The sequence below is a fragment of the Cervus elaphus genome, chromosome 15 (assembly GCF_910594005.1).
Source record: "Cervus elaphus chromosome 15, mCerEla1.1, whole genome shotgun sequence".
NCBI classification, from domain to species: domain Eukaryota; kingdom Metazoa; phylum Chordata; class Mammalia; order Artiodactyla; family Cervidae; genus Cervus; species Cervus elaphus.
The window spans coordinates 67,905,399-67,916,000 of record NC_057829.1 but is presented as its reverse complement, the minus strand read 5'-3'; positions in this window follow the sequence as shown (position 1 = coordinate 67,916,000).

Below are 10,602 nucleotides of genomic sequence, written 5' to 3'. Positions count from 1 at the left end.
ATTGTGTGCACAGACTGTGGGGGCCTGGGAGGAACATGAAGCTTTTGACTTGAAGAAAACAGATTGCCTTATAAACAGAAGAGTTCTAGGCCTGTAGGGCACTTAGGCCTTTCCACTAAGGACAACTTTCTCCAAGGAATCTCTTTTCTTCCCAAGGATGCTAGACTTTACCCAGTGTCTGCTCACTTGCTATGCCAAATGCCCAGGACTTTTTCTGTGCATCTTGGCAAGTGAAATGAGTAGGGCTGGCCTGAAGCCACAAGGTTGGTTAGGTTGAAGGAGGACCCCTCCCTCCTCAAAACCCCAGCCCCTTTCTCTACTTTGTCAAAGCACAGCTTAAGTTGAGAACCTGCTTTGTGATCAAACCAGCACTGGTTTGTAATCAAGGCTGTCATCAGAATAACATGAAGAGCTAGGTCAAATAACATGAAGAGCTAGGTCAAATACCCAGACACCAACTTGAACCTACAGGGCACCGAGGTAAGGCTCCTAAAGCGCCCTCAAGTGAATGATGATAGCCCCTAGTTGAGCATGGCTTTTCACTTCCTTTCTAAAACTGTTAGAACACAGGCCTGGTAGGAGCCAATGAGCCTGCCTGGGATCTGTGGTCCAAGGGGAATCTGGCACCCCACAGGCTTCTGAGAATGCACTATTTGTATGAGAAGCAGAGAGGATGCGGAAGGCAAAGCTGGTGAGCACTCCTTTCTGGCAGGTCAGGTTTGGGTATCACTGGCATGTGGCTTCCTGGGCCACACAGCAGACTTCAGTGGAGTCTCTGAGAGTTCAGTGCAGGAATCTGCCTTCGGCAAAGTTCCCCAGATGATGCTGGAAGTCCAAGAACCCCTGATAACTGGAGAATTAGGGAAGGCCTCATGGTCAGGCACTGCCGGACTGTTTCTCAAAGCTAGGCAGGACTGACCAGGGAAAGCATTTCAGCCAGAACCGTGGAGTAAGAGCAGGAAAGCACCATTTGTGTGTGTGTGTGTGTGTGAGTTGCTCAGTCATATCCAGCTCTGCCTGCCTGGCTCCTCTGTCCATGGAATTCACCAAGCAAGAATACTGGGTGTGTGTGTGTGTGTGTGTGTGTGTGTGTGTGTGTGTGTGAGTTGCTCAGTCATATCCAGCTCTGCCTGCCTGGCTCCTCTGTCCATGGAATTCACCAAGCAAGAATACTGGAGTGGGTTGCCATTTTCTCCTCTTGGGGATCTTGCCAACTCAGCGATTGAACCCGGGTCTCCTGCATTGCAGGCAGTTTCTTTACTTTGTGAGCCCTCAGGAAAGCACCGTGGATATAGGCAACATATAAGCAGCCCCTGCTGTGCACCACGCACCCTTCCAGCGCGGGTTTGGTGGCAGCAGTCAGCGAATGTCCCGGAAGTTCTAACTGAAGTCATTCTGCAGAGCGTGATTCAGAATGTTCTCATAACCTGTCTGGTCTCTGCCGCATGGGATAGAGCGGGAAGATTGTTTGGTTTGGCCAGTGGATGACAAGCAGAGAGCCAAGAACCAGCAACAGAGTGTGGGCCTCAGTTCACCTCCCCTGCCCCCTCCCCTGCCTCGCTGCCTCACCCCCTCCCACTACCCTGGAGGGACATCTTTCAGAGTTAACATTTTTCCTCGTCATCCAAAGATAGCTTGTTTTTCCAACTCATGGTTTTTTGGTTTTTTTTTTAAACAAAAACAATGTAGTCATGATTAAAAAATGCAGCCACTGACAGAAAAATGAAGTAACATAAAAGCCCCCACTCTTGACTTCTCAGCCCATTTCCCCCAGCATTAACGAATAGGAAGTGTCTTGTGTATGCTTCCAACATCCTTCTGTGTGGGTGCATGTGTGCGTGTTAAGTCACTTCAGTCGTGTCTGACTTTGCAACCCTTTGGACTATAGCCGCCCCCAGACTCCTCTGATCGTGGGATTCTCCAGGCAAGAATACTGGAGTGGGTTGCCATGCCCTCCTCCAGGGGAGCTTCCCCACCCAGGGATTGAACTTCTCTTACGTTTCCTACATTGGAAACAGATTCTTTACCACTAGCGCCACTTGGGAAGCACGTTTTTCTGTGTATGTATCACATATGCGGATGCATCCCTTCCCTTTTGTTCTTTTTTTTTTTTTTTTGGCCACACTCTTCCTCATACAGCATCCCAGCTTGCCAACTAGGGATCACATCCATGCCCCCTGCATTCAGAGTGTGAAATCTTAACCACTGGACCACAGGGGAAGTCTGCCTTTTGTTCTTTTTCACGTAAATTGAACCACACCATCTAACTTTCCTTGGACATCTTTTTTGACTGTTTGATCTAACTTAGTCTTTAAAATAGCTGCTTGCTTTCTCCCTGTGTGATAGATGTACCCTAATTTACCCACCCTCCCCTGAGAAACACTTAAGTATCCTTTTTTTTTTTTTTTTTTTGCTGTTTAAACAACACTGCAGTGAACATCTCTGTATTAAACCTGCTTTGAGGTGAACCTGTGCTAATAATTGCTATAATCTCTACTCACCAACTTGCTGCATATGGATTTACCACCAAGCATCTTAATTTAAGAATAATCCCCTTATTTATTCTGGGATTTATTTAATCGTCATGACTCTGGAGTGAGGAAAGGGCTTTTTTTTTTTAACCAAGGACTGAGTAACAGCTTGTGTTCCACCCTGGGTCAGATGATCTTTAGGAAACAGAAATATAAAACAAGGGGAGGGCTCTTTCCCCAAGGAATTGGGTCTTAGGAAGGTAAGAACAGTGTCCACAAAGTAAGCCGGAGAAAAATGAAGACTGGTAAGTAATTGAAAGTGAAACAATATGGCTCTGAGGCCTGTGCAGGGAGACAGGAATATGAGAGCTACCGGATCAGCTTAGGGTTTGAGCTGTTAAGACAAACATACATCTTTTCATCATTCATCCAGTCACCTATTCATGTATTTGCCCCTTCACAAAACAGTGACTGGCTATCACTGGTATATGCCAGGCACTGTGCCAGCTGCTAGGAAAACCAAGTGTAAGTGAGACTCTTTGTCCTTTTATACAGGAAAATGTGAAGAGCCTCCCCAAAGAAAATCAAATCAGTACTATTGTCGTTCCATCACCAAATGCCTGTGCTAAATTCATCTGAGCCCCGGGGCTGGTTTATTTTCTCCTGCACAATGAGGAACCCCTGCTTTAGAGATGACAGTGGTGTTTTCTATCCCTTTGGTGTTTCTCTACAGCCCCACAAAGAGACCAGAAGATAAAACTGTCAACAACAAATTCCCACCAAGATGGAACCACATAAATCTCAGTGATGTTCAAAGATATTTCTTTTTTCCTAGATCAGAACAGGTAGGTCTTAGAAGTGCAAGGTGAGATTTTCAGGCCGGGAGTGGGGGTGGGGATAGGGAGTCAGGAAGAATTCAAGCCTCATCTGTCTCTTTAAAACCCACTGATCAGTAATATTTAAGGTTTCTCTTAGGGTCAGTTTATTTGAAATAGAAATAGAAAGCAGAGACCCACTTCCTGCCACTTCTTACAAGCTTCCCTTGGGCCTGTCTTCCCGGAGATGACTCACACAGCCCCCAAGCGTCATTTCTCACCTATTGCTGGAGAGAACTGAGCTGTCTTAGACCAGAAGTCTCTTGGGACACTGGTTGGACCTCCAAAGGCTGAAAATGGCCTTGGATCTCTCCCAAAAGGCATGGCTAGTGCTGAATCAGCCCCCAGGAGTTGAACCTCAGGTCTAAGAGCTCCCTGTCAGAGACAAGGAGTTAACCCATACATGCCCCCAATTCCTGATACCCCTAGAATCAGGGCCAGCAGAGGCGGCAGCAAAAACCAGTGGAGCCAGATTCAAGGCCAGAGAAGTGGGTGGCATTCATTCCCCTTGATAACACAGCTGGTGGTGTTCTGGTGGGACCCAGAAGGATTCCTGAGACGCTCTCTCCACACATCTGTCTCCTCACGGTATTTTGTAATCCTTCAGACAGGGAAGCTACTGAAGCCGCACCCCTCCAGAACAGAACAAGACTTCAAGCAGTAAGATTGCTTAGCTGAGTGTTCAACGAACCAGAGAGAGACAGGAAGGGAGGGTCCCCCTGCCCCCTTTCCTTGTGCCTGCTCAGACTGGAGGGCCATAGTGAGGTTTTGCCCCCTGGAGGGCCCAGATTTCTGTGACAAAGTCATGCAAGGACCAATGAGACAGATTCCAGACAGTGCAGATGGCACAGGGGCAAGAGCTTGGGCTCTGTGGTCAAGTCCCAGCAGTGCCACGTCCTGCTCAGCAAGTCAACTAATTTCTACGAGCCATGGCTTTGCCTCCATTTCTTCTGTAAATTGGGAATAATGCTGCCCATCTCGTGGAGTCACTGAGAAGACTGAGTGAACAGGGCACATGGGAAGCACTTAGCTTAGGATTTGATGAGTAATAAACAACAAAACAGAAGCGGTTATTACCCTTGCCCTTAGGAGGGCTCCTTACAGCCAAATTCCTACTTCGTGTCTCCCCCACTGATAATGAGGCTGTCCCTAAGTACCCCCTCTCCACGTGTGAGTCTGTCTTCCCTAGGTTCCCTTAGCACACAGTGTGGGGCCTGCAGGACCTGTTTGCTTCACGCCTACCTTAGGGCCAGGCGCATGCTCGGAAATTGCCCTTGACCATGGTGTCTGGGGCACTTTCCTTGGCTTCTCTGCCTCCTCTGCTTTCTTGGTCCCTTTGCAGAACAACCAAAGCTTAAACCAGCCGTTGCATAGAAACATTAGAGCCAGAGAGAGGGTAGCAGGCAGAGCATCCCTGTTTCTCGGGAAATCAGGTGCTCTTCTGGACAGCAAAGAGGGGAATCAGCTATGACAGCTGCCTGGAAGCAGCCCCTGGAAGTGGGTGCAGGTTTCTATGTCATCCATACACCCCTTCATTCTGTCATCCATCCAATCACGTCTCTGGCCTTTACAAAACACTGAGTGACTATCACTACTATATGCCGGGCACTGTGCCAGCTGCTAGGAAGTCAAAATTTAAGTGAGATGCTATTCTTACCTTGAGAGAGCTCCCAGTCTAGAGAGGTAAGCAGAAGGAGAAGTCAGGGGAGGGCAGGAGGCAAGTGGGTATGGGTGAAGGCGGAGCGGAGGACTGCAGAGGTTAAGAGCGTGGCATCTGGAGTCTGCTTCCTGCATTCAAACTTGGACTTCACCCATTATTGGCCATGTGACATCTGGACATGTTGCTTCATCTCAAAGCCTCAGTTTACCCATCTGTCAAATGGGGATAATTAGCAGTTACCTCAAAGACTGTGAGGTATCACTAGGATATGTAAAGTGCCTGACATATGGCAGGCAAGCACTCAGTAAATGGAAGATTTTCTGTTGTCTGACTCTACCCTGAGTTCCCTCCTCCACACACCCAAAGCAAGTCTTTGATGAGAGCTTCCTCCAGCGCTTCCTCCACAGAACCTCAGCTAACTCTTCCCCTTGCTTCAGGCTCAGTAGTGCCCGTCCCTGCACCTGGGAAGACTGTGTGTACCCCACCCCCTGCTGCCAGCAGATTACCAGGACAATGTCCCAGATAAAGACCCCAAGGGGGCCTTTCTATTTAGCACATGAATGGCCAATACTTATTTCAGGATAGAATTTTTAAAATATCTCCTGCTCTGATCATTTATAAGTTTCCTCAGTATTCATCCTGGTACTTTCCTCCTTTGACAGAAATACCCAGAAACACACACACACATACTTTGAGAGGTTTTCCTAAACCCCTGAAGTGTAAATGAAATATTCCACAGCTTTGGAAGTATAAACCCAGATTTAGCAAAGTCTGGGGGCTTCCCAGTGGCACTAGTGGTAAAGAATTCACCTGCCAATGCAAGAGATTCAGGAGACATGGGTTCGATCCCCAGGTTAGGAAGATCCCCTTGAGGAGGACATGGCAATGCACTCCAGTATTCTTGCCTGGAGAAACCCATGGACGGGGGAGCCTTGCAGGCTACAGTCCATGGGGTCACAAAAGAGTTGTACACAACCAAGTGACTTAGCACGCACACCCTTGCTAGCAGACATCCACCCTCCTTGCTTCCCAGCCTCCCATCCTATGCTGCTGGGGAAAGGGTGCTGCACTCAGCCTCCCCAGGGCAGGCAGCACAGAGCCTGCTTCAGTTGCTTGTCCTGCGTGGCCTGTGAATGGCTCTTTCCCACTGGCTCCCAGCCGGGGAGCTGACTGCTGCTCTCCAACCACACCTTCTGAAAAGGCTGTCTGCTACTAACAAAGTAGGCTGAGACCTCTTCCTGTCTGCAAAGGCATTCTTGGTTGTGGTGGATCCTTGGGAGGAAATGACAGGGCAGAGTAGCCCACAGTTGTTGTCTGGAGCACATGGTAATCATCCTTTCCATTAACAGCACGGTCCCAGGTGCTTTTGTGTTCCATGCAACATCCAAGCTGTCTGGTAGCTGGGCAGGCCTTGCAAACCCCTAACACTTTAACCCGTGTAAGGTGGTAACATGCTCCAAGAGGGTAGGGAAGCTGGATTCTGAGTACTCCTCCATAACATGGGAGAGAGTATTTATTTTACCATCATCAGCAACATGGCAAGATTCCAAGATGCATGATATTAAAACTAGGCTTTAATGCACTGGGTGCACTGAATGGGATTGGGGGAAGGGAGCATTTGAGATTAAACCTACACACCCAAGTGAAAGTGAAAGTCGCTCAGTCATGTCCGACTCTTTGCGACCCCATGGACTGTATAATCCATGGAATTCTCCAGGCCAGAATACTGGAGTGGGTAGCCTTTCCCTTCTCCAGGGGATCTTCCCAACCCAGGGGTTGAACCCAGGTCTCCTGCATTGCAGGCGGATTCTTTACCAGCTGAGCCACAAGGGAAGCCCAAGAATACTGGAATGGGTAGCCTATCCCTTCTCCAGTGGATCTTCTTGACCCAGGAATCGAACCAGGATCTCCTGCATTGCAGGCGGATTCTTTACCGACTGAGCTATGAGGGAAGCCCCAAAGCCACCTGAAAACAACTCTAAACCATGGATCAAGCTGTGTGCAATCCTGTTTGATGAAGTGTTGGGAGAATGAACTCAGAGTTCATGTTTGACCATCCGCAGAAGCCTCCCTCGCCATGGTAACAGGGTTGTTGTCCATTCACTGAGCATTTCCCTGGCAGATGCTAAGTCCTGACATGGATGATCCCATCATTATTCAACAGCCCTATGGAACAGGTCCTTAGTGATCCCGTGTTACAGATAAGAAACTAAAGCTCAGACAGCTGAAGCAACTTGCCCATGGAATTTAATGAGTGGCCTAGCTAGAATTTGAACCCATTCATCTGACCACACAGGCCTCTTCTTATCCTCTATGGTACACCACCTCTTTGCCCAAAGAAGAATTCTTACCTGAAGTTTGCAAGAGAAAATCTAGTTGCAGAAAAGCACTAGAAGGCTGCTCTGAGGAAGATTAGAGAATAGAGGAAGCAGCATTTGCAAAGGCTCTAGAGGTCTGACAAGGCAGAGGCAAGCAACATGTTGGTCAAGACCAGATGCTCAGCCTTCCAGGGACTCACAGATGTGAACAAAAGGGAAATGGGGCTCCTGGGTGGGCCCAGTGTTCACTGTGTGTGTGAGGGGAGAAAGGGACTGAAGGCTAATCATTGAGAAGCCCCTCGGGCTGGATGGTTGACAGTTAGTATAACTTTTGATAACAAACAGAACCAAGCTGACATGAACCACAGAGGAGCCTAAGGCAGAGCGGTGATGTCCTCTTCCATCAAGAAGACCGTTGACTCCCACAGAGGAGATGAGGACCACGTGGTACATGAGGTGAGAACTTAAGGGAAAGAAACACCCCACCCCAACCTCCACCCGCACCACCAAAGCTCCAACGTGGAGAAGCGTGGAGGTACCTGAGGGGAGTCCCTGTAACAGTGAAGATGCTCCACCTTGGACCTGACCATTTAGATTTAATCCACTCTAACCCAGCCACTCTCCTTGCTGTCTGCCATCAGAGAGGTTTAGAGCTAGAGGGAATCTCAAGTAACCCTTATTCACCATCCCCACCACCCACCACCATAACCACTGCCAGCTATCCTGACCACTCCCCCCCACACTGTGTCAGGATGTAACTGGACTCAGCCCAGATGGGCTTCTGTCCAGAACCGCGAAGAAAAGAAGTCGACATGACTCCTCTGATCGTCAGCTCTGATGTTAACATCATCTATGACAATGAGTCTTTCAATGCGGTGGTTTAAACTATTTTTTTCTAATTTGCTGGACATAGAGGACACATTTCACCTTAAATCCATAGTTCAACATGCTTTTATAAGATATTCTCCACTTGTCAAAAGTGGTTCTCCCTGGGACATGGGATGATGCACAACCTCCTGTTTCTCTTTCACTGAAATTGTTTTAACCCTGATGTATTATTTCTACTTCCCCTACCCCACCAATAAAAGAAGTGGTTATTTTGAAAGCTCCTCATGGAGATGGAGCCTTATTTAATTGTCTCTTTTCTCCAGGCTAAATGTGCCTAGTTTCATCCAGAGGTCAATAATTCAGATCCCTCTGTGGCTCAGACAGATGATATAAAGGAATGAGAAAGAAGTCGTGGAAGGCCCAGCCTGCACACTTCCCCATGGGCACTCTCCTCCATCCTTTATCTCCTGGTTCTCCAAGCTTTCTAAATTAGCACGTAGAGCCTCAGAAGAGAGTATCTTTGGTTTTAGCCATCCAGTGACAGGCCTTTATTTGTTGTCTCAATAGCAGTCTCGGTCCCGTGCCAACTGCTGGCCAGCGCACAGGATTTACACCTGCAAAGATGATCAGTCCTTTAGTCCCAGGAGAGCCATGGAAGCCGAGCAAGCATCCCAAGGAAATGTGACTCGCAGACCTCACTCTGTGTTGGCTCGGGCGCCATGGCAACAGAGCACCCCATCCCGAGCAGATGGCACAGCAGACTGCCCGGTCACGTGGCGCCTGCTCTGGCAGACTGGCTACCTCCCCGAGCTGGCTCTCTCTGTCCAGCTGGCACGGAGTCACACTGGTAACTATTTACATGAGTCAAAATCCACCCAGCGGCAGCAGATGGCCAGGTCAGGATGAGACATGGGGAGTACTGGGCCGGTTTGGGCTGAGTCAGAGGCAGGAGTAGCAGACAGCTCCTCTGTGGGCACTGACAGGTCTAAACATCGCTCCACATCACTCCTGCCACTGCCTGATCTCAGCGTGGCTAGAGGCTGGGAAAAGATCCCACGTGAACAAAGCAAATGATCACAGGCTGATCTGGAGATCCTGAGGTAGAATGGTGTTGGACAGGCCTGTCCCACTCCTGAGGCACCTGTCATCACACCTGGCCATCCTCCGGGGCTCCTGATCATCTCTGGAGGAGGGCACAACTGAAGAAAGCCCGCCAAGGAGCCAGGCCTGGCCAATGGAGGCATTCCAGGATATTGGTGTGGCTGCTCTGTTTCCTTTAGAAACTAAAAAGAGTTACTATATGATCCTGCAATCCCATCCCTGGGCATATATTTGGGAAAAATGAAAACTCTAATTCAAAAGGACACATGCACCCCAATATTCATAGCAGCACTATTTACAATAGCCAAGACATAGAAGCAACTTAAGTGTGAACACTTAGAATAAAGAAGATGTGATATATATAGTTGTTGTTTAGATGCTAAGTGGTGTCCGACCCTTTGTAATGCCATGACTGTAGCCTGTCAGGCTCCTCTGTCCATGGGATTTCCAAGGTAAGAATACAGGAATGGGTTGCCATTTCCTTCTCCATGGGATCTTCCTGACCCAGGGATCGAACCCACGTCTCCAGCAATGGTAGATGGATTCTTTACCACTGAGCCACCAGGGAAGAGTAATGAGCAATATTACTCAGCCATAAAAAGAATAAAATATTGCCATTTGCAGCACCATGAATGGACCTAGAGATTATCATACTAAGTGAAGTAAGTCAGACAGAGAAAGACAAATATTATATATCACTCATGTATAGAATCAAAAGTGCGATACAAATGAACTTAGTTACAAAACAGAAACAGACTCAGAGACATAGAAAACAAGCATGGTTAGCAAAGGGGAAATGGGGGAGGGATAAATTAGGAGTATGGGCTTAGCAGATACACACTGCCAGGCATAAAATAGATAAACCATAAGGACCTACTGTATAATACAGGGAACTGTATTCAATATCTTGTAATAATCTATAATGGAAAAGAATCTGAAAAAGAATATGTATGTGTAACTGAATCACTTTTTTTTTTTTCTGAGTCAAAGAATTTAATCACATCACTGTTCACAGCATTCCCTCTCCTTTTCATGTCCATGGGGGAGACGTGGTCGGGGAGTCCCAAGGGGATGGCTGAGAACTGCCCATGGACAGCACAGCAGAATGGCCCCCATGACCAGGCAGCCCATGGGCCCACAGAGCACTGACCCCACCCCACCCAGCTCCCAAAGCCGCACACGTGAATGGGCCAATCCGGGGTCTCCGAGTTCGAGGGAAAGCAGAGGCCATGAGGATAGACTCAGGGAGAGCAATTGCCAGGGGCGATCAGACCCTGGTCCTGCAGTCTGAGGTCCCTGCTCAGCCTCAACTCCCGGGATCTACCCCAGGACACATCAGGTGGCCGCTG